General features: G+C 46.2%; 1 protein-coding gene and 1 long non-coding RNA gene across 2 annotated transcripts in view; one reads left to right on the top strand and one right to left on the bottom strand.

The window, feature by feature from the left end:
• EEFSEC (eukaryotic elongation factor, selenocysteine-tRNA specific) overlaps nt 1-24,074 on the bottom strand; it is a gene marked incomplete at its 5' end in the record, with an annotated part of 236,453 nt that overhangs the window by 193,835 nt on the left and 18,544 nt on the right. The gene's annotated exons all lie outside the window — the stretch shown is intronic.
• On the top strand, nt 16,136-17,829 carry LOC115274270. Its single transcript, XR_003901171.1, has 2 exons — nt 16,136-16,304; nt 17,613-17,829. It is a non-coding gene; the product is annotated as an uncharacterized LOC115274270 (long non-coding RNA).

Genomic DNA, 24,074 nt, shown 5'->3' with positions numbered 1-24,074 from the left:
CCCGCACTCACTCTCTGTCTCGGTCTCTCAAAATAAAATAAAGACATTAAAAAATATATTTATAAAAAATTTTTTAAAAAGACTTTTGCTTACCAAGACATCAAGAAAACAAACAGGCAAGCCATGGATTGCAACAAAATATTTACAAAACATATATCTAACAAAAGACTAGTAAACAGGTTACATAGAGAACTCCTGTAACTCAAAAACCTTTTTAAAAATGTTGAACCCAATTTAAAATGAGCAAAAGATCTGAAAGATGCTTCATCAAAGAAGATATACACAAAGTCAACAAACCCATTAAAGAGTATTCAATATTACTAGTCATCAGGGAAATACAAACGTAAGAACACAAGGAGATACCACTACATCACCACCAGAATTGCAAATTCTGAGAACCAGAACACAAAATACTGTCGAGGATGTGGGGCAGCAGGAATTCTCCTACACTGCTGGGAGTGTACGGCGATATAACCACTTGGGAGAAATTCCGGTAGCATCTTGTAAAATTAAACATATTCTCACCCTCTGTTCCAGCAATTCCACTCCCAGAAATTTACCCAAGAGAAATGAAAACACATGTCTACAAAAAGACATGAAGAAGGTATTGTTAAGTGCACAAAACTGGACACAACCCAGGAGTCTATCAATAGGAGAATGGAAATGCAAATGGTGGGCCATTCATGAAATGGATCAGCATTACAAAGGAACACTTTGTGGACACGTGTGACAACATGGATGAGTCTCGTGCTAAGGGCAAGTGACCTCACACACAGAGTACATACCATGTGACTCCACTTACATGAAGTCCTAGAACAGGAAGAACTAATCTGCAGCGGCCAAAATCACAACAGTTGCTTATCTCTGGGAGAGTGAGGAAGGGGCACAGAGAACTTTGCAGAGCAGTGGCTCCCAAGCCTATCTAGAATCTCCTAGTGAGCCCGGTAAGTTCCAGGTGCAAGCCCAAAGCCCAGTGACCACACCAATTCTTCTTCCTCACGTTTATGGCCACAGGATTCAAGTCTGGCACACAGCAGGCACACAATAAATATAGGATGAATACATGAAAGGTGAGTAATCTTACACACTAGGCTTTTCAAATTCAAGTTTGTAAACCTAGGTTTGTAAGACAGTGTGTCAGGGCACACAGGAAGTTGTAAAATAAATGAAGATTTTAGACAAAGGCTTCATTTTCCCGAAGGTATCTCACTTAAAATATTATTTTCAGAAAACAAACATAAAGAGTATGACTTTTGGGGAACTGGGGACGGAGTTGGCAGATCTGTTAAGATGTAACTGCCCCAGCAATTTCCACTTCTTTTTCTTTTATTTAATTTTTGTTTTTATTTTGTTTTTGAGAGAGAGAGAGAGACAGAGCATGGGCAGGGGAAGGGGCAGGGAGAGGGAGACATGGAATCTGAAATAGGCTCCAGGCTCCGAGCTGTCAGCACAGAGCCTGACGTGGGGCTCAAACTCACGAACTGCGAGATCATGACCTGAGCACAAGTCAGAGGCTTACCTGGCTGAGCCACCCAGGCGCCCCTCAATTTCCACTTCTAATACAGAAACTCCCTGAAATATTCCCACCAAGGTACAAAAAGTTACGCTCACTTAACAAAAGAGAAGAGAGGCCCTATGTGGCCACCACGAAAAGACTGGCTAAATGGTTCATGCACTCGAGGGCATACCCTGAAGCCACTAAGAGACTGGACCTGAACTGTCTGAACGCATGTGAAAAGACCCCCAGGACACTGTCAGGTGGTGGAAAAGCAAAGTGCCAATGAGCGGGTAAAGTATGACAGACCCATGGTGAAGTTTAAAAATAAGTTTAAAATGACAACCCTAATACATTGATATGAGTGTAAGTACAGGTTGGTATGAAAAAAGCCAGATGAATGTGAACCAACCCACCTGTTAACATCGTAAAGGGGCGGGGAGGCTCTCACTTTCTCTGAAAGCATTTCTGAAATGCTAGAACGTTACTGAAACATTGTAGTCCGAAAAACAGTTTAAAAACAAATAGGGTGTGTTCCAGGTAAAAATGCAAAACTAAAAAATAGGAAAAAAGACTTTTAAAAAAGTCTCCTTCCTCTAAGCTTTCCTTCTGACCTGAACATCCACACCCAAGTGCTAAGCGCACTCACAGGCTTCGGTGGGGCTCTTGGGAGGAAAGTGCTAGAAGCATGAGCCCAGGTGAGCCCAGTGTTTGCAGGGAAGAGCCTTCCTTGGGCAGGGGTGCGGGGGGCTGTGCCCGCTGGTTAGACTCCAGTGCTCTCCGCCAGCTGGGCTGTCAGCCCTTCTGCTAGTTTTCGCATGCAGCCTTCTTGCCGGCCCTGTGCTGGATGACACTGTGGACCCCAGTGCTGCCAGAAGAGTGTCCTTCCTGACCTCGAAGACCTTTGTGTGTTCTGTACTTTCTGAGTATGTTTTAGGGGACTTGAGGTTATTAGGTTATTACTGAAGATCCTTTCTTGGAATTTTTGCTTTTATTCAAATATACATAGACACCATTGAACCGTAAGAGCTGTTTCCCAGGAGGAAATGCTAAGAGGCCACAGGAAGACATAAAGTTTCTAAAGACTAAGCAACTCCAAGGCAAAACCGCTCTCTACCAAACTTGAAGACGGGGAAAGAATGAAGTCAGGGCCCTCGCTTCAGAGCTATATAAAAATAAACAGTTTTTGCAAAGTCCAAATGACTGCTGGAGGCAAGGAGAACCGGCCTCTCGTTTTCTCCTTCCCTCTGGTCCCCAGTCCTCCCCCTCCTGCCTACTCTGAAATAACATCGCTCAGGGCTACAACCATCTGTAGCTGCCAGGGCAAGGCACAATACATTCAGAAACTCTCGGACCCACATATCCCGGAGCTCGGAACTACACAAACAAAAGGTTAAAGGAAGGGGGATGGGGTAGAGGGAATAAAGGCTTAAAGATTAAAGTCACAGGCAGAGACAGACGGCTCCGTTTTTTAATAACTGAAAACACGAGTTGGGTCTGAATGTGCTCATTGTTTAGCAGAGGGGGCAGCCTATGCAGGCAGGACTGGCTGGCGACAGGACTGCCTTTCCATCAGAAATAAGATTTACCAAAAGGGGAATGGAGGGGCTGGAGGCTGGAGGAGACCTTGAGTCGGAGCTCCATTTATGGATGATGACATGGAGCACAGCAGCCAGGTGAGCGTCAGGTCGTGGCTGTCCTGGGCCACCGCGAGGAGGGGCTTGAAACAAAAATATGGCTCACATGGGCTTCAAGGAGTCAGTGACATGGGTCTTCTCCCACAGTGGCTCTGCGGGAGTGTAGACTGGGGTACGACCTCCTCAGAAGCAACCCGGCCACCCAGATCAGAGGTGTAAACATGTGTATGCCCCTTTAGCCTTGTAATTTCACTTCCGGGATTCCAGCCCCCGGAAAAATCCAGCCCGGGACAGACCCTGATGCACAAAGTTACTCTGGGAGACGTATTTTATAACGGCAAGAGATCGGAACCACCTACATGTCCAACACTCGAGGGAACGGCTAAGTGTTTATTTATTTGCATCTACCTTACTGCAAAAAGGATGTAAAGCAGCTTACGTAAACACACAACACAAAGGGGGAAGACGCAAGAGAAGGAATCACAGCTACAGGAAAAAAGAATTTGTTTAAAAAACGAGGCCAGGGCTGGGCTGCCTGCTCCTCACGCACTGAGGGCCTCGGCTCATCCTAGAGGGGACGTAAGATGCAGCCGCCACCAGCAGTTCCAGGTGCTGCTTGCTCAGCACCTGCTGTGCACACACTGCAACAGGGCCTTCACTCCGACCCCGCCCCGCCGAGTTCGCTCAGCGGCCCCATAGGGATTGATTCTGTCTCCATTTGACATAAGGAAACCTAGGCTCCAGAGGTTGCCCAGGGCCAGGTAGTAACTGACGCAGGTTTGCAAGGCAGATTTCCCCAGAGTCAAAGCTCGCGGCAGTACCCACGTGCTTAAAGACCCTCCGCGTGTATTCTGTATGGTGGAGCTCCTGCAGCCATGAAAAAAATGATGTTACATAAAGTGATTAATGGTGTGGGGAAAATGCCTAGGACATAATGTTAAAATTTTTTGAAAATTACACGCAGTCCATAATTTCAACCAGGAAAACCAGCCCTTACAGACTTGCCTATTATCCAAATTTTCTAAAATCAATCATATTAGTTTTAGACTCAGAAAAAAAATGATTCCGTATTTACAAACTATACAAAGGGCCACTGTGTTCTTCTATCACAATTCATATCCCACCCATACGCACACCAACTCACTTTTGTTTTACATAAAAATTCTACGTATGCGGTAGAATCAGAAAATGTGCATGCCAAGACCTGAGCCAATAAATCCTGTGTTTGTGTCCATCATCCTGCTAAACATAAATCATTTCCTCAGAACCTTGTCTGTACAAGTGATTTGGGATTATATATATATGCGTGTGTGTCAGAAGACAATTACTATAAATGAGTTGTTTCCCTTTTTAAAAAATTTTTTTATTTGAGAGAGAGAAAACAGGGAGGGGGCAGAGAGAAAGAGAGAGAGAGAGAGAGAGAGAGAGAGAAAGGATCCCAAGAAGCTTCTGCACCGTCACCACAGAGACTGATGCAGAGCTCGAACCCACAAACTGTGAGGTTATGACCTGAGTAGAAAACCAAGAGTCGGATGCTTAACCAACTTAGCCACCCAGGCGCCCTGAGTTGTCTTGTCTTTTATTTTTGCTTTAGATACAAACTCCTATACCAACAAGCAACGAGGCACAAACTTTCTCAGCCTTCCTCCTGGCTACAGCACAGACCTATCCACATGGACATCGGGGCCCCCCGAAGCCCTCCCAGAAAGGCAACGAGGCCACACAGGTCGGCCGGCCACCCAAGCCTAGCCAGGCCGCAGTTGCTTCTTGAAGGTCTGGCAACCAAACGCCTACAGAACAGTTACACACATTTTGCTGGGGAGAAAGGACAGAGCTTTCTCTGTTTCTCTGAGAGCTCTCTAACCACTAATCAAGGCACGCCAGTCCCCAACTTCACAGCAAGTCTTCATGGCAAGTCCCTCGGCTTTCCCACCTGGACCCCAGGCCCCAGCCCCAATCTACCTTCCAGGGACACAGGGAAGGTTCAGCCACCACCAAAACTCCAAGGAAGGAATCTGTCATCTAGCAATGACTCATGGGAATGGGAGGCACTCTTCTGCCCTTCATGAGGACGAGAAGACTGAGGCTCACAAGAGGGTTGCCCAGCCAGGGCCCGCCTGGGTCAGTGAGGCCCTATGTGCCCCACTGAATAAAAAGATGTAGATGACAGTGGTTCTGAGTTTGACTTTGGAATGCTCTTTCTTCTGCCGGTCCCCAAATGCTATGCTCAGCAACAAGACATAGCTTTGGTTTTCTTAGAGGAATAACAATTTCCCAAGAGCTGTTTAAATATTTCTTTAAAATCTGCCCTGTCCGTGACCATGAAGCGAACCACCCTCATCGGGAGCTAGCTTCCAGCACCGCACAGCAAAAGAGAGTCAGCTGGGTTTTGGGTGTATCTGAAGGAAGGGTAAAAGGCATTTTAAATGCTTTAATATTTAAACAAATAGAAGATACATTTCTTTCATGTTTCTTCAACTCCCCCAACTCACAGAATAGCTGGGCTCCTAAGCTTTAAAATGAGTTTGGATTAAAAGAAGTGTCCCAGGGCACCTGGGTGGCTCAGCCGGTTAAGCATCCAACTTCGGCTCAGGTAATGATCTCACAGTCCATGGGTTCGAGCCCCACATTGGGCTCTGTGCTGACAGCCCAGAGCCTGGAGCCTGACTCAGATTCTGCATCTCCCTCTCTTTCTCTGCCCCTCCTCCTCTCTCTCTCCCTCAAAAGTAAATAAACATTAAAAAATATTTTTAAAAAAGAAGTGTCCCACACTGGCCACAGACATAGAGACTGTGTGAGATACTGGGCGTTGTGCTGCTCCTGGAGCCCGGCCCCGGTACCTGGGGAAGGAGCCCGGGGGGCAGGCCGTGTCAGCCAGCCACATCCGTGCACCCTAGCCGGGCAGCCTTCGACCCACGAGTGACAGCCTCCTAGCCAGCGCTGTGTTTGGATTTTTATGTTAACTGGGGTTCAGAGAAGAGGAAACTATTAAACGAATAACGTCCATGACACTAGTTTGGCAAATAAGGCTGGGAAAGAAATAACCTTGGGAAAAATACCTCCTTTACAAAAGGAAACTGAAAGTGACACACATCCCATCCCCTCAAGTTAGCCACTGTTAACATCTGATTACTGTCTTTCTAGTATTTTTCCTGCTTCTCCACTCAGTATTACATCTAATGTGATTGTTCATGTTTTTAAAATTTCTTTGTAAGTGTTGTTTTAAGGAAGGGCTATACAAAGTACCTTAATTTGCTGTATTTGGGTGCCTTCCAATTTTTTGCTACTATACGAAACGCTGTGAAGAACATCTTGGAGCATAAGGCGCTGGCCAATTTCAGATTATTTCCTAGAAGATGAATTATAAACTCATAAAGTAGAATTTATTTAAGGCTCTAGATAGATTTTTCACAATCAGTCCCCAGAAAGGCTGGGCAAAGCCAGGGCTCTCTAGTAACCTGTTGCTAAAACAACCATCACGTTCCCACACAGCTGCCGCGGGCCCTGCTGCCCCAAAGTCATCTGACCCACGGACGCTTCCCCCAGTGGCCTTCCCTGTGCTCCTGGGGGAGGAACCCCCAGCAGGGGAGGAACCCCTGAACCAGGCAGCAGGATGCCCAGAGGTTCAGGCTGGTCCCCAGCCTGACAGTTTCCATTAAATACACGATGCAGGTGCCCTGTGTGCTCCATGAATGAGGAAGACTGCACATCCCAAGAAGGAAGGCAGGGCAATGGGGGGTGTGAGTAAAACGTGAGCTCTGGCATCAGGAATACTGGATCAGAGAAGCCAGATTCATGAGAAATTTGGGGGTGCATTTTCTTCTTCCTCACTCAAGTCTCTGAAGAAACTACAGTCCCCTGACCCCCCCGATCCTGTCCAAGAGAGGGTTACATATGCGTGGAGCCCAGCTGTGTAGCATTCTCAGCTCAGTCTCACTTGGTAAATGTACTGTCTGTCTCCCATCACCCTCCTGTCCCAAAGGGAAAGACTGACCTGCTGACACCAAATCTCTTCTTCCTTTGAAGAAGTGGCAGAGTCAGACAAGCTGTGCTCAGATCCTGGCCTACCAATTTGTATATGTGCTGCCGAAGCTAGCACATCTGGCCTACCAATTTGTGTGTGACCTTAGGCAGGTGGCTTCCTCTTGCTGTGACTGAGTACGAGGGGGTGTTGTGGTGAGGGTCACATACTATGTCATCTATAAAGCACACAGATACGGCGGCTGGAGCAAAGCAATGAAGTGAATTCATTTTTTAAAATAAGGTATTTTATTCCTTATTATTATCCAAATGGTCAGATGAATGATCATCTGCAGAGAAAATCAAGACATAACTAAGGAAATGAAGAAATGCAGGATAATGGCCCCTTGCCAACACCCATGCTAGGGGGCAGACAGAGCAGACTCCTCCTGTAGTACCAGCTGGGTAGCTCTGTCCCAGCTCCCCAAAACCCCCCACCAAATCTGCTGGACGGGCCCTGCTAGCAAAGGTCATTGTAGCCCCGGCCTTTGCTACTTCTCTTTCAAAGGCTTACTTGGAGAGGATCGTCTGGCAGTACAACAGGACCTCGCAGGGTGGAGGGCACGGGCCCTGGGGTTACAGCACCCACTGGTGTCCCCATATCTGACTGGAGAGCTTCAATGACACAGCAGGAAGACACGATGAGGCCAAGAGGAAGACAAAATAACTCACCATCAGCCAGGGCCTCCGAGTGTGGTCACCCTGCTGTGTACTTCATGCACACACCCTGTGTAATCCCACTGCCGCCTTCAGAGGGAGGGGACACCCCTCCCACGCCGCCATGCAAGAGCACAGAGCTGACAAGTGGTGGTGCCAAGATTCAAACCTAGACCGAGACCCATCTTCTTTTTTCCAGTGCCGTATAGTCATGCAACTAAAACAAGCACACAGTCCCGGCCCAGGAGCTTGGGTAGGTGACAAAGACAGGCTCTGGAAGAAAGAAACATGTCTGGTATGGCCTGTTAGACATTATGACTACCACCTGAGGATTCAGCAGTCCCTTTCCTCTCTAACCCATTAGGCAAAGGGTTCTGGGAGCCTGGGGGTGCGGCTTCCACATCTTAGGTGCCCCACCACCACACCCAATGTAAGCGCCTTCTTCCAACATTACTGGTGCTCAGTAAACACTGTGGAAAGTACTCATTAATTAAATGCAAGGAGTCAAATAAGGAGCCGGAGAGGGAGAAAAAAAAGCCAGGCTACAGGTAAACCTGGCACCGGAAGCACTATAAAAGCACATCTGTAAGGTTCAGGAAGGTCCAGCCCGTCCCCGACCCCTCAGGGTCTTGTTCTCGGTGACGGAGCGGTAGGTGGCAAGCGCAAGAACGCGGTCAGGGAGACCACAGACGACGGCGGGTCCACGGAGAGGAGCAGGGTGACGGGTGCCTGCAGGCCAGTCTGCCAGGCTTGTCACCCACAGCCGCGTCTGCCGCGTACAGCAACCCAGACAGGGATGAAACATGGAGCAGGCTGATGCTTCATCGCAGTGATGCAACGGCTGAATGCCACACAGGTGACAGCAAAAGTGGCCAAAGTTCCACCCCGGCTGGTGAACACCATCCCCAGGCCAGCTCCACCTTCTCCACTTTGCCGGAATGACACCCAGATTGTTACTCACAGTTTTCTTTAAATATTTCATTTTGCCTTATTATTTTTTTAAATCCACTGTTTTCCATGAAAGGAAAAGTCATTGTTTCACCCCACAACTGCACTCTCAGGTAGGTACCCCAAGGAACTGCAGAGAAGAACACAGATACTGGCATGCCAACGTTCATTACAGCATCATCCGCCACCGGCAAAGGGAGAAAGAGCCCACGGGTCCATTGACCGATTACGGAACAACAAAACTGGTCTGTGCAGACAATGAAATAAAAAGCCTTAAAAAGGAAGGCAATTCTGACACCTGCTACCACGTGGATGAATCCTGGAAGCATTATACTAAGCAAAATAAGGCAGCGGCCAAAGGACAGCTACTGCATGACTCCACTTACCTCAAATTCCTCGCAGAGACAAATTCACAGAGACAGAAGGTAGAAGAGTGGTTGCAAGGGGCTCGGGGAGGGGAGAATGAGGCGATCTTGCTTAATGAGTAGTAGAGTTTCACTTGGAAGAGACAGAAAATTTTTGGAAATAGCTAGCGATGATGGCCACACCACACTATGGAATACTTAGTGCTTCTGAGTTATCCACTTAAAACGTTTAAAAGAGTAAATATTATGTCATGTATAGGTTACCAGGATAAAAAAAAAAAACAAACCTCAAAAAAGGAAACTCTCTAGGGCTGCCATCCTGCCTCCCTGGAGCCACCAACTCCCGGTCATCATCCCTCCCCGCATTACCGTCAGAGGGACGGCGAGAGAGCCATGAAGGGAAGGACCCACTCACCAGGTAATACAGCCCGTGCACGCCACTGGGATCAAACACCCCGACTTTGGGAGTGCTGCTCATCACCACCAAGTGCCCAAGGTTCCGGGCACTAGGCCTGGGCTCCACTGGTACCCAGTGGGCTCACCCCACACCCCCGTCCAGCACCACACCCACATGTCGAGACAGTGGGGGCAGTCCTCTGCACACGGCAGCCTTGCAGGCACCCCCTGGGTGAGGAGGGCCAGAAGGACAACAGGCGGGAGAGGCTGAGACTCAGACAGGGCTTGGAGGAAGCAAGAGCCTGTGAAGGGGGGTGGTCCCAGTGAACTTTGCAGATGAGGCAGCATGGGCGAGTAGGGGGTGCTGGCAAGCTGCCTTGCTTATACAGTCAACATGTACAAGGATGCTTGGAAATAGTCGATTAGACGTGATGCTGTTGGAATACTAATACCAAAGGTCCGGAGTGGAACGCATTAGCCATGCATTCCAAATACCTGATTCCAGGGCCTGGTCTGTGAGGCAGATACTTTCACCACCCAGTACAAAGGGTCAACAATACCACAGCCGCCAAACTCCTGCCTGGGGGCCCCATGGCAGCCAGCCAGGAGTCTCGAAGCTGCACCTGATAGGCATAAAACAAAGTGGAATGGAGCCCCTTTCATCTGCCCCACAAAAGCGGGACCTGAGGCCGCCGTGTCCTGTGCCCCAGCCCCGCCTGCCAGCCAAGCCTCATCTCCATGCAGCAGGGCTCTCAGCCCTCCCACCTCACCCCCATTCTGCCCTAAGTACCCCTTCCCGCCCCTCCCCATCTTCAAACTGCTCTGACCCTTGACCAGTCCACTATGAGCCTGGGTTTCCTCCTCCCTTCCCTGCCATCCCCTGCCCCACCACCCTGATCCACAGCCTCTCTCCCCGCCACCCCACCTGCACCAGGGTGAGTGCCGTCAACCACAGGTTGCTCCCCTGCTTAAACCCCCACCGCAGACCCTGCTGCCTCCAGGACTCAGTCCAGATGTGCTGGCCCAAGACACAAGAACCTTAGTAACCTGCTTCCAACCTGTTCAGCAGCTCCCCACTGACTGCCTACACCTGGGACCCAATCAAAGCCAAGCCACTCTATCCTTCCTGCCCCTGAACCCCGATGGCTCCCTGCTCATGGCACTTGCAGTCCCTCACTTGCCACTGGGCAGACTCCTGCTCATCGGTCAGGACCGCACACTGTGTCACCTCCTCTGGAAACCTTTCCCTGATTCTCCCACCTCTCAACACCTACAGCACTTTTCTTGGTCCTTGATTATGGCACATCTATCTGATACTCAGCACGTTTGCTTCACAAGTCTATCCCCTATCCTGCTGGGCAGGGCCATCCCTTATCTGCCAGGGCGTCCTCAGTGCTTAAGCATTCAGAACACCCTGCTCTCAACAGGGGCTAAATACATATTTGTGGGGGGGAAATGGTATCCACTCTTCCCTGCATGCCCTTTCACTATGGTACTGATGATTTTTTTTCTTCATGAGTTAACAGAAACACACTAATTCTAAGCAAAAAGGAGGAGTTATGAGAAAGATCATGGGCACCTCACAGAGAAGCTCTGGGGAAGGTCAGGAGCAGAGAAGCTCTGGGGACCTCAGCAGCCTTTGTCTGGTCCAGCACACTAACTATTTCCACCAAAATGCCCATTCCCAGGACTCCTAGTTTCTCCGCCTCTTCTTCCCATGTTTCAAATTCCAGGGGGAGAACGTCTTTTTAGTCCAGCTTCGCACAGGTATGTAACCCTAGACGCATTAAACATGGATGGGTGGGGGGTGGTCAGGGTCACCAAGCTCCCTGGGCACCTGCACTGACACCTGTATGGTGTGGTGTTCAAAGATAGGGGACTTGTTGAGGGCTTCAACTTCCTAGTGGTGTCTACCATGTCTTATATCTACATTCGAGGTTGGGATTCTAAAAGTACTAGCATGATCATGTCGAAACAGTGATGGGGTGGGGGTCAGAAAACCGATGATGAGCCTCAGCTCTGCTCCCAGGCTTTCCTCCAGTGTGCCATGGAGATGACATGGTAAGAGAGCAGGACAGTTACCTGCTATGGTGGCATCTGAGACCCTGGAAAGAACAGGGCCCTCCCTCTGGAGCAACAGCAATCTACTGTTAATCTAGTCCCTAAGACTCTGGGGACAAATGTGTTTCACGATTCAGAACTTTTTCAAAAGCATTTTGGAATAAGGAGAGATGTGCAGATCAATGAAACAGAACTGAGGGTCTCACATTTACAGCGCCAACACAATTCTTTGGGGCAAAGAATAGGTAACAAATGTTACTGGGACAACTGGATAACCACATACAGACCAATGGGTCTGGACCCTTACCCCACACCATATACAAAAATTAACCCAAAATAGAGCCAAGAGCTAACATAGAGCCTGTAAGAGCTAAAACTATACAACTCTTAAAATATAACCATACATCTGTGTATCCTTGAATTAAGCAATAGTTTCTTTGTACAAACAGCAGCAAAAAAATAAATTGGACTTCATCAAAATTAAATACTTTTGCGCTTCAAAACAACAATGAAGAAGGTGGAAAGGAAACCCAGAGAATAGGAGAAAATATTTACAAATAACACATCTGATGATCTAGAAAATATTAAAAATACAACACTAAAAAAACAAACCCAAATTACCCAATTAAAAAAAAAGCAAAGAGCTGAATCCAAACAAGATATGTTAATGGCCTTGGGGCACCTGGGTGGCTCAGTCAGCTAAGCATCCGACTTCAGCTCAAGTCATGATCTCACAGTCTGTGGGTTCAAGCCCCAAGTCAGGCTCTGTGCTGACAGCTCAGAGCCTGGAACCTGCTTCAGATTCTGTGTCTCCCTCTCTCTCTGCTCCTCCCCTATTCATGCTCTGTCTCTCTCTGTCTCTCAAAAATAAATTTTAAAAGTTTAAAAAAAATTTTTTTAAAGATATATTAATGGCCAAATGACAGGATGCTCTCCATCACTAGCCGTCAGGGAAATGCATATCAAAGCCACAGTGAGCTCCCACTTCACACCCATCAGAGCAGGAAGAATCATAAAGGACTGGTGATAACAAGCGTAGGCAAGGAAGTGGAGGAGTTAGAGCCGTCACGCATTGCTGGTGGGAGTGCAGAGGGGTGCAGCTGCTGTGGAAAAGCCTGGCAGCTCCTCAGAAAGTAAACATGGTTACCCGATGACCCAGCAGTCCTGCTCCCAGGTATGTGTACACCCAAGGGTTGTGCCCACACAAAGACTTCTACATGAGTGTGCACAGCAGCACTGTTCGTGATGGCCAAAAAGTGAAGCCAAATACCCAGCAGCTGAAGAATAAACAAAATGTGGTCTGTCTGCACAATGGAATATTACTTGGTCATAAAAAGGAATGCAGTATAGATTCATGATACAACACGGGTGGACCTTATTCACACTGTAAGTGAAAGGACTCAGATATGAAAGGCTGTGTGCTGATATGATTCCATTTATATGAATTGTCCAGAATAGGCATCCTAGAGACACAGAAAGCAGATCAGCAGTTGCCTAGGGCAGGGAGAAGCAGGAAATGCGGGAGTGACAGCTTGTAGGGATGATGTTTCTTCTGAGGGTGATGAAAATGCTCTAAAATTGACTGTGCTGATGGGTACTCAACTCGGTGAATAGTAAAAGGCATTGAATTGACATCTTAAATGGCTGAATTGTATAATATGTGAATCATATCTCAATACAGCTGTTATGAAAAGTTTTTACCAAAGAAAGGAATGTTCTACACACTGACATCATAGAAAGATGTCCATGTTGTATCATTAGCTAAATTTAAATACAAAATATTTTAAATTATGGAATTATGAATCAAAATATATTACCTCTAAAAAAAGTAATGTAGATCATACAAGAATAAGCCATAATTATATAATACCCTAACAGGGACAGGGACATTCTCTATAATTAAACATTTAACTAGTCACACTCAGTGGGAAAAACTGAAGCTATAAATAGCCTCAGTTCAGACCAGGCATACATCCAAACTCCTCCCCAAAACACAATGTTTAGAGTTTTGGAGTTACAAATAAGGTATGGTAGACCTGAATTTCTTCCCAGGTAAGGCACAAAATATAGCCATTGCTGCTAACTGATTCCAAAGAGTTTACAAGACAACCAGGAATCTCAAAAGAAAAATAAGACAGAGCAGACCACAAACCTCTCCATATCCCTGAGAAGGTTGTTAATTTCAGAAATATGCAGAGTTTAACATAACTAATTCTATAAGAGATAAAGAAAAGCAGCAGCAGTGCTTCATTTTAAAGAGAATCAAAACAGCATGTCATCACTAACAATAATGTTCACAAAAATGAAGTGACAACATAGAAGTTAAAATGTAAGTCAAAGCAAAACACAAAACAACAGAGACCATTATAAACAAATATATTGGTAAGTGTATATGCACGTTTATGTATTTAACCTATGCTTTAAAAACTTGGAAGAATACAGGGCACCTGGGTGACTCGGTTAAGTGCTCCAATGTTTGGTTTCAGCTCAGGTCATGTTCTCACAGTTCGTGGGTTTGAGCCCCACATTGGGCTCTGTGCTATCAGTACGAAAACTGCTTGGGATTCTCTCTCTCTCTCTCTCTCTCTCTCTCTCTCTCTCTCTCTCTCCCTCTCTCTCTCTCTCTCTCTCTCTCTCTCTGGTCCTCCCCCTTCTTTTCTCTCACTCTCTCTCAAAATAAGTAAATAAACTTAAAAAAAACTTAGAAGAGGGGCGCTTGGGTGGCTCAGTCAGTTAAGCTTCCAACTTTGACTCAGGTCTTGATCTCACAGTTCATAAGCTCGAGCCCCATGTCAGGTTCTGTGCAGACAGCTCAGAGACTGGAGCCTGCTTCAGATTCTGTCTCCCTCCCCCCGCCTCTGTCCCCCTCCCCCCCCACTTACTCTCTGTCTCCCTCTCAAAAATCAATATTAAAAAAATTTTTTTAACTTAGAATATTCATACAGTAAAATATTATTCAGCCTTGGAAAGGAATAAAGTTCTGATGTAGGCTACAACATGGATGAACCTTGAAGAGGATGCTGTGATCTGTGGAATAAGCCAGTCACGAAAGAACAAATACTGTGGGATTCCACTTATATGAGGTCCCTAGAGTGGTCAAATTTCTAGGGACAGAAAGTAGGATGGTGGCTGCCGGAGGGGGAGGGAGGAGGAAATGCGAGATTAGTGCTTAACAGTGACAGAGTTTCAATCTGGGAAGATGACAAAGTTCCGGACAGTAGTGATGGCTGCACACATGACAAATGTACTTAATGCCAAACAACTGTACCCTTAAAGATGCTTTAGAAAGTAAATTTTATGTTACATAGATTTTATTAGCATTTTTAAAAAACCTTGGAAAAAAATCCAAGGAAACATTAAAGTAGTTGTTGGGAGGACCCGAGGCTGTTCAGAAGGCCAGACCAATCAAATATGCCTTTTCTTGCTGTGCTGTCTCTCCACTCAGCCTTACGTGTCCCTGGGGAACAATGAGACAGAGAGAGAGAGAGAGAGAGAGAGAGAGAGAGAGAGAGAGAGAGAGCGCGCTGAGCTGCGGAAGGAGGCCTGGTGCCCGGCACAGCTGCTCATGCCCGCAGTCCCCAGCACCCTCTCAGGCACTGCAGAAGACGCCTTCACTGCCGGGCCCCGTAAACCTCCAACGGCACACCCACTCCTGAAGGGCACACTCCGATCTCACCCCACAGGGACAGTGGACACAGAAAGCGATTTGATGGCAGGCCATTCTACAAACAGTTGAGGAACCCTTGCATTTCTCTCCACTAGTCTTTGAACCAGCCAAATGATGAAACAAGAAGGAGCCAACGCATGATTAACCAAGGACAGTGTTTGGGGGGCTGCACATGCATGAGTCTTCACAATGCCATGAGAAGAGAATGTACTGCTGCCTCCACGTGACAGACATGGAAATTCAAGTGCAGAGAGGGGACATATCTTGTTCCGGGTCACATTCCTAATAAGCGTGGTGAGAAGCAAAACTCCAAAAGAGTTAGGAAGAAATGATCGTCTGTTACATGAAAATGGAAGAAAATGGGCTTATGCTTCATTAGAAGCAGAATGCCATAGAGAACAATCACCTGACCTCTCAACTCCGGCCACATTTACAGGTGGCCCATGGAGCCCAGTGGTGGGGATCACAGGCTCTGGAGCAACAACTGGGCATCGAGTGTCTCCTCTGCCACTGTTACGTGAATGGCTCTCGGCAAGGGACCCACTTTCAGTCACTTCCAGGAGAAGGACTGGAACTGTGTCTAAGTCACTGGGGCTTATCAGAATTAGATGAGACAACACAGGTTAAAGGATTTGTGCAGGGCCTGACGCGGTCAAAGCTCAATAACGTTAATTACTACCTACTAGCAGGAGTATTTATTTTCTCACAGCAACTCTCAGGCAGGTATTAGGAGTGCCAGTTTTACTTCTCATCAAGCTGAAGGGTTAAATAAACTGCCCAGGATCACTCAGCTAATAAGATGGAACTAGAATTCAAGCCTGGACCAGTGAGATTCCAAAGAAGGATGAGGTCACAAAGTGCAGTGAAGAGAAAAAAACGTGCTCTTGCAGCTCCTTCTCTCCGGCAACGGCACGTACTCACGACCACCGCCCTCTCAGGGGCTGGCTACAGGCCGGCCAAGAAGCCATTTCCACTGACAGCGGGGCTGGCGGGAGCCCTCTCGCCTTTCTGGGCAGGGACAGCAACGCTCAACCTGACAGAGGAGACAGTGGTCAACGGTGTGTACGCAGGCCCGGGAGGGAGGAAGCCAGGTTCCAGGCAGGGCTCTGGGTCTGGAAACCCACCTGTGGTCAGTGCACACAGATGTAAAAGGTGAAATAGCCAGGTCCACCGAGTAGTGCTTGAAACAGCACAGGCCCATCCTGAGGTTGTGAAGCAGTATGCTGCCATCATACACTGATGGAAACCCATCTCCGGGATCTATTCATAAGTGAAGATGGATATGCTGTGCAGGAAGAGAATTCGAGGCTGGGCACGGAGACGGGAGAAAGAGAGATTCTTCACTGGAGCTCTCTTAGTACTGTTTGAATTTTCTTCCAGGTGTACGTATTTACCTCATCAAAAACATAATACTTTTTTTTTTTTTTTTTTGAGAGAAAGAGAGACAAAGAGTAAGTGGAGAAGGGGCAGAAAGAGGGAGACACAGAATCCAAAGCAGGCTCCAGGCTCTGAGCTGTCAGCACAGAGCCTGACACAAGGCTCAAAGTCACTGACCGTGAGACCATGACCTGAGCCGAAGTCGGACACTCAAGTGACAGAGTCACCCAGGTGCCCCAAAAAATACTTTTTAAAGAAATCCTGGATCAAGGGCATGTGGGTGGCTCAGTCAGTTAAGTGGCCAAGTTTAGTTCAGGTCGTGGTCTTGTGGTTTTTTGCGCTGGAGCCCAGCATCAGGCTCTGCACTCATGGTGAGGAGCCTGCTTGAAACTCTCTCCCTCTCTCTCTCTCCCAAAATAAAGAAGCAAACTTTGAAAACAAAATCCTGGATCAGTCACTTTCCTATTATATAGCGTTGGGTAGTTACTTTACCTCTCTGAGTCACCTTGTCTTCAAAAAGCAAACAGACCAGCCTCCTTGTTGGGATTCAATGAGAAAATGTAGAATAACAGTCACTCAAGCACAAAGCTTTATGATCCTTAGCTGCTATCCATAAACTTAGTCTGGGGACTTACTCTCATTAAGAAATACAGAGGCACAAGGGCTTGCCGAGATAGCTCCGCAGGGAGAGCGTTAGACTGAAGAAATACAGAGGCACGTTGGGGACTCAGTGTATTGAGCGGCTGACTTTAGCTCAGGGCATGATCTCGAGGCTCCTGATATAGAGTCCAGCGATGGGTGTGCTGACAGCTCAAAGCCTGGAGCCTGCCTGCTTTGGATTCTGTGTCTGCCTCCCTCTCTCTGTCCCTCTCCCACTCGCTCTATCTCTCTCTCTCAAAAATAAATAAAAACATTAAAAAAAAAAAAAAGAAAAACAAAGGACTTAACAGTAACCCTGCAGCATTCCTGTTTCATTTCTTATTCCTCAGGACATTTCTGAAATTAAAGACAGCCAGTGTTGCAGTGACGAGGAGCCACCCCGCCAGCCCAGCTGAGGCATCTGCGAGGGGCAGACACGCAGAGAGAGGTACCTCTCCAGCAAGAAGGACTGTTCAAAGGAGAGACACTTCAAAACTCCTTATTGTGAGCTCCACTAGCCCCTGCAAAGTTCCACTTCCATTTTATATCAAGGCTTCTTTTTTGTTTTGTTTTGTGTCTTTTTTTTTCCTTCCTCTAAATCTGGAATCAGGATGAAGGCTGGTAGTATCCCTTGAGAACTAAGAACCATGGCTGAAAACACAAAAAAGGGCTCAGAGGGCCCACCCGTTTGCCAAGTGCATGTGACCTGCTCAGAAGAATGTCGACACAGGCTTCAGGCCTTGATGGGAGGACAGTAAACAAACAGACAAACTCAGAATGCTCTCCACACACAGAAAAGGGTTTGGGAATGGAAACAATGATAGTTATTCTCCAAAATATTTTATCCTTCATCTGAAATAGAAAGGCAGTTACATGGGATGGAAAAGTCAGGGCCCCGTAGGAAACCCTGAAGGCCCTCTGCCAGGGAGCCAGGCCACACACCCACTCACACCCAGACTGGGCTCCCATGTCACCTGCCCAAAGGACATGGTTAGTTGGCCATGCGTTCCATGGCCCTGTCCTGGAGTGCCCCGCAGGTGGCCCAGGTCACACTCTATGCAGGGAAGCTCAGGTCCTGGCAGAAGGATGGCCTGCCACCCAGCAATGTGGGACCTCCCCTCATCTGGCTAAGGCCCCCAAGTTCCTGAAATAAGGCAGAGAGTTGAATCAAAGCTTCCAGAAGGAAAGGGTCTCCACAGAAAATACGGAAATAAAGGACTTTACCACACCATGAGCGACTCTTTTTCTTTTTTTTTTTCACTTTTAAGTCACACATGCTTTTCTAAGGCTAAACCTCCTGTTCCACATAGCTGTCCTCGTCTTCTGGAATAAAGCAGCAACTTGTAAGCCTCAGTTACTCACAGCTCCCAGGGCCTGCCAGCTTCCAGACTGGCGCTCCTGCTCCTAACACACGCCTGCCATGTCCCCTTCGTTGGGGCTTGGTGTCCCCCACAGAGTTTAGTGGAAGAAGAAAATGTATTTCCAGAGCTGGCACCGTGGACTTGTCACCCACTGCGCTGGCTCCTCACATGTGTCTTCTAGTGCCGTCCTCACAGCCCTTGAAGGCCTTACTTTCCCCATCTTAAAAGACCAGGAAATAGCATTAAGCACCCCACTGCACCTCAAGATTGCACAGGCGCTCTGTGCAAAGCCAAGCGTCTCACAGTGAAAATAAATGTCATACCTGAAGGCTGCCTACTGGGTGGGAAAGAACAGTCATAAGGGCACTGGCTCTGTAGAAGAAGGGGTTTATCCCAGAAATAGCCACTACCCCAGTTCGGGTCCTTCTGGGCAGGAAAGAAGCACCCAGCAATCCAGATGGAGCACGTCTGGATTCATAGAGAAGATGCGGGTTTAACCACATATTGAAATCCTTTCAGTTTTGTCTTTTTAAGTATTTTATCTGACAGGACAAAACAATTTCATGTGATCTGAACAGTTAAATGAATGATCTTTTTTAACAAAGAAAATTAAGTGTTCTTTCAATCTATATAAGCAGGAAGAAAGAAAGAAAAGAAAAGAAAAGAAAGAAAGAAAGAACGAAAGAAAGAAAGAAGAAAGAAAGAAAGAGAAAGAAAGAAAGAAAGAAAAGAGCAAAGAACATGAGGACATGAGAAAGGAAACTGAAGCCTCTCTGCTAAACACAATGCAATGATCCCCTCGTGTTTTTGAGTGGTTAAACTCTGGCAATTTGAGGTGGTCACTCTCAGACAAGAACCTCAAACAATGGGTTTTATCTACCTCCTAAAAAGTATGGATCTTGGGAAGAGAAATTTTTCTTACCCTGATAAGACAGTAATCTCCTACCGTGCTGACTCAAATGTACTTGCATATTAATTGCTTCAGACCCCCAAATCCCTGCTGAACTGGCTAAACTGTGGGCCAAATTCAATAATCCAGCAACCTCCCATTCAATGCCTCACCAAGATAACTTTGCATGTTTAATTTAAAAGTACCGATCGCTTTGAAATGAAGTGCTAACACAAGCCCGTCTCCCTCAGCCCAAGGCAGGGCTGCGTCTCTGACAGACAAGCTCCAAGTCAGGGACCAAGACTCAAGTCTGAACGCTCTTCAGACAACAAGGTAAACAGCTTGCGTCTCTTCCAAATGGTGTCTGTTCCCCCACATCAACCCTTTAAAACATGCCCCTGTAGGTTAATTTCCCTGATACAGAGGCCATGAGATCTAGCCTCAGATACTCAAATATTATCTGAACCGATTGGATCTGATTAGCAAGAAATACACAACCCTCCCGCCAATGTGAATGCTAACGCTATTTTAGCTGAACTGACCTAAGGCGTTTTTTTCCTTTCTCTTTTGCAACTGTGTTCCATGTTTGACCCCTCAAATTTATTTTAAGTAGTTTTGCAAACAGCTTCCTCTCCCTTCTTCCTCCCCCATGCAGCCAGCATCTCACGTTTCTCCTGCACAGAACATGTTTTGTCCACCTTGGAAAGTGGCACTTGGGGAAACGGAGAAACTGTTTCAGTGAATTTGGAATCTGAAATGGGTCTCATTCATTCGAGAGATTAAAACAGTATCAAGGGTTTATTTTTATTTCACTAGAACAAGTCGTAATTAAAACTGTGATTCCCAAATGTTAGAATTCACAGTAACCCTTCTGGCTTATAAAAACAAAAGTCTTACTCCCTGGTACCAGGGTGAAAATGACCTAGAAACATATATAAGATCCTTGGATCACTTCAACCTCAGCTACACACACACACACACACACACACAAAATCACCAAAATCAAAATGCTCAGTGAACTCTTTTCAAACCAAACACCCAAAGTTTGTTCAATAACAGTAATAATATTACAACAAAATAACAATTACAATAATAACAACAGGGATTTAGAGATGTAACCAACTAAGGGAGTACGAACCGTGAAGGCAGTTTTTGGTTGGGGTGAAGCAAATGTTCTAAGACTTTACAGGGAAGAATAGTCAGTCCCTCTGAATTCATTTAGGATTCTGGGCTCCTGGAATCACAAATGTCCCATTGTAAAGATTCACTATGGATTTTGCAAAGTCAACAAGTAAAGGAGTTTGGCAGGAAAAAACAAAGTGCCATTTTGTCCTTTGAGTTTATGTGCTATTTCTACCAATCTGCCTGCCCCCAAATGAACCTACCTTTTGAAAGTTTCATGTAGAAATTTCACTTTTGAACTAAATTTGAGTCTGAATACAATAGCAGCAAAATCTGGTTATGGCTTAACAAGCATTCACATGAGAATCTGTCCAGATCCCTTCCTAGAAAGTACTGATGAGCTGAATTTTCTAGTACTTCTCCTTAGCCCCCAAAATACAAGTTACCTATCAAAATTACTTTCATTTTTTTGCTTTACATACTGAAAGCTTTCATGGGAAAATACGATATTTAAATGTTTCACTCACAGGAGAATAAGATGCTTTTCATATTTCAAATCTGCCCCAGAGAGACATTCCTTTAAGACAACTGAAAAGAGCTAGTTCCAAAATAATAAAACCTTCATTGAACATGATGCCGTTGTACTGTATAACTCGCGACTCTGAACTCCGTTTTATTTGCTGCCCATTTTATCATGGTAGACTGGTTTGCCATCAATTCTACACATGTACCAATGTGCAAACTAATCCAATAGTCTGAAATTCCCCTTAAAGTTCAGTGTGTTTGTGTCAATAAGCATGTTTTTGAGAACCAGATGGCCTACCCGTGTACATAAAGAACATCTACCCGTTTTTTACGGCTGTGATTTCTCCAGTTAAACTCTAGATGTGCCACAGTAATCTCCTGTCTGCTATTCTTCATTCACCTCTTTGCAAATCAGCTGTCCTATTTATAAAGACAAACTTGAGCCTGCTCCTCTAGATGAATTTGACAAAAATGAGTCTCTCCATATTTTTAAAAATCCACAGCCAATCCACCGAGTTGAAGCAATTTGTTTGATGTAGTAAGATGCAGCTGGATAGGGGTTCTTTACCACCCCAAAAGGAGTGTTTTCTGGCTTAGCGAGAGATGTGAAACTTCTAGAAATTTCAGCGTCATGCAGATCTGGGGGAAATTGAAAGTCAGCAAGACCTTTCTAAATTCCCTGCAAAGGTCTCATTAATGTTTTATGTTAGTTTAAAAACTTGACAAATGTATCATTTATATTTGATATATTTGGAAATGTGAATGCCCCAAAAAATAAACAGTGAATTCAGAAGGAAAAATGGCTTTCGCAATTGAAAGGAAAGCACCCCAACAAGTCTTTAGAAAGACTAAAGTTTTCTGAATTTGTCCCCAGGCTTACATATAGGTTTATTTAGCTCAGCTCCTAAAAATAGTAAGCTATGAAGGGTTTTTGTTTTTTTTTTTTTTTGGTCCTGGTTTTAAAGTAGAGTTAACAAAAGAAGAGCCTTCCAAAACTTAAATGTATTCATGTAGAAACCTCTCCACGACATTGAATCAATGCTCTAGTATATTGATTTATACCACAGAAAAAACTATAGCATTGCAGGAAAGCCCACATTTATAGTTGGCAACGTAGAGTCACAAGGGACCGGGAGCCTTTATTATCAGCAGGAAAAGTAACAGTGATAACAATAACCATGTTTATTAGAAGCTTATCGGGTACCAGATATATTTCTCCTAATCCTTAAAATGGTTCTTTCCTATTCTGCAGACCAGGAAGTTGAGGCTCAGAGAAGTGAAGTAATCTGCCCAAGATGAGACAGCTAACAAATGCTGAAGCCGGGATTCAAATATTTAGTTTCTCTAAACCTCAAGCTTTAAAAATTAGATCATGTTTGCACTCACGCTGTTTTGGGCTGCTCTGCAGTTGATTTTTTTTTTTTCCCTTGAATACTGACACATAAATTACTTCAAGGAAAGTGAAATCACGTATTTTGGGGCACATCTGCACTCGGCAGTGACTGGCACCTATCCGCTTCCAAACACAAAACAAGCCAAGGCTTCCTGCAGACTGAGCCCTCCTGGTAGACAAAACATGCTGCTTTCTAATAAACCATCCCCGTTTCTCTTCTGGTTTCCGTCCCGTCTTTCCCCATCGAGGGCCCTCCTCTCAGTTCCCACCACACTCACAATGTTAATAGACACGTCAACGTAAGTAAGATCTGATGCCCTGATTACTTCAAGTTTGTTAATGTAGGTTCTCCCCAACTCCATGATCAACAATTCAAAAACAACACAGAAATCATAGACCAGCTGTGGTATCAGACACCATCCACCAAGCCTGCGAGAATTCGGACATAAGGCTTCTGATAAGGTTTTATTTTTATATGCACAGTCTTTTAAAGATGAAAAAAACAAATCATATTTAGTTATGATCACAATCACTAACACCGTTTGTTGAGTATTTTATAGGTCACAGGCATGGAGGTAAGCACTATACATTGATGATCTGACTGGATTCTCACAAAAAACCTGCAAGGTGATTCTCCTCATTTTGAAGAGGAGAAAATAGATTCAGAGCAAATGCATCATCACAATCTAACCACAGTGCTGGGGTTTACACCTAGGCCAGCATGCTGAATCTGGCTCTTCACACCACTCCTTATAAATAAGCATAGCTGCAAGTGTCGAAAGTCACTGGTAGGGAAAGAAGGCCAGGGTGCAAATCCAGGCCCCTTAGTGTGAGCACGTCACAGATGCTAGGGGAGGAGCCGTGTGCCTCATCCAGGGCTTACCACCGAACCCCTGCTCTCCCAAGCTGTGAAGAGGAGCCCAGCAGCTTCTCCCAGCACTGAGTTCCCCAAAGCAGGGAGCCCGTCTTCCTGGGTGTTCCAAAGCCTGCCCTGTGTCGGGCTGGCAGAGCCCTCCGTGCTGGTACTCATTAAATGGTAAGCAGCTGCTGGACTTTATCAACCCTCCCAAAGAGCTCCCCCTGCGTCTGCCAGCCTCCACCTGGCCCGAGACCAGGCCAGCTTCACTCGGAGGTCAGTGCCCATCTTCCCTCAAACCTTGCTTGCCATGTCACCCTGTCACCTACTGCCCTGGCTGCCTAACAGGACCGTGGGAGCTCCTGCTTGCTCCCCTTGACAGTGCTCCTCATGAACCTCAAAACTAGCCGCGGGGCTGGCACCTGGCACCTTCCTTTGAAAGCAACAGGAAACGTTGAAGAATTTGAGACCAGAGACCACGAAAGAGGAAATAATTTCTAGCATTAGAGCATCTCCACAGCATGAGATTTAATCCCAGGCTCAGAACCTCAGAATGACTTGGAGAAAAGGGGGGTTTTGTTGTAGTACAAGTAGGGAAAGGAGGGGGAGGAAGGGAAGGAAGGGGAGAAGAGGGGGAGGAGGAAGGGGGAGGGGGAAAAGGGAGGA

Source organism: Suricata suricatta, chromosome 12, assembly GCF_006229205.1.
Source record: "Suricata suricatta isolate VVHF042 chromosome 12, meerkat_22Aug2017_6uvM2_HiC, whole genome shotgun sequence".
Classification (NCBI taxonomy): Eukaryota; Metazoa; Chordata; class Mammalia; order Carnivora; family Herpestidae; genus Suricata; species Suricata suricatta.
Note: the sequence above shows the minus strand (reverse complement) of the source record. Positions and strands in the feature narration are given on the sequence as shown.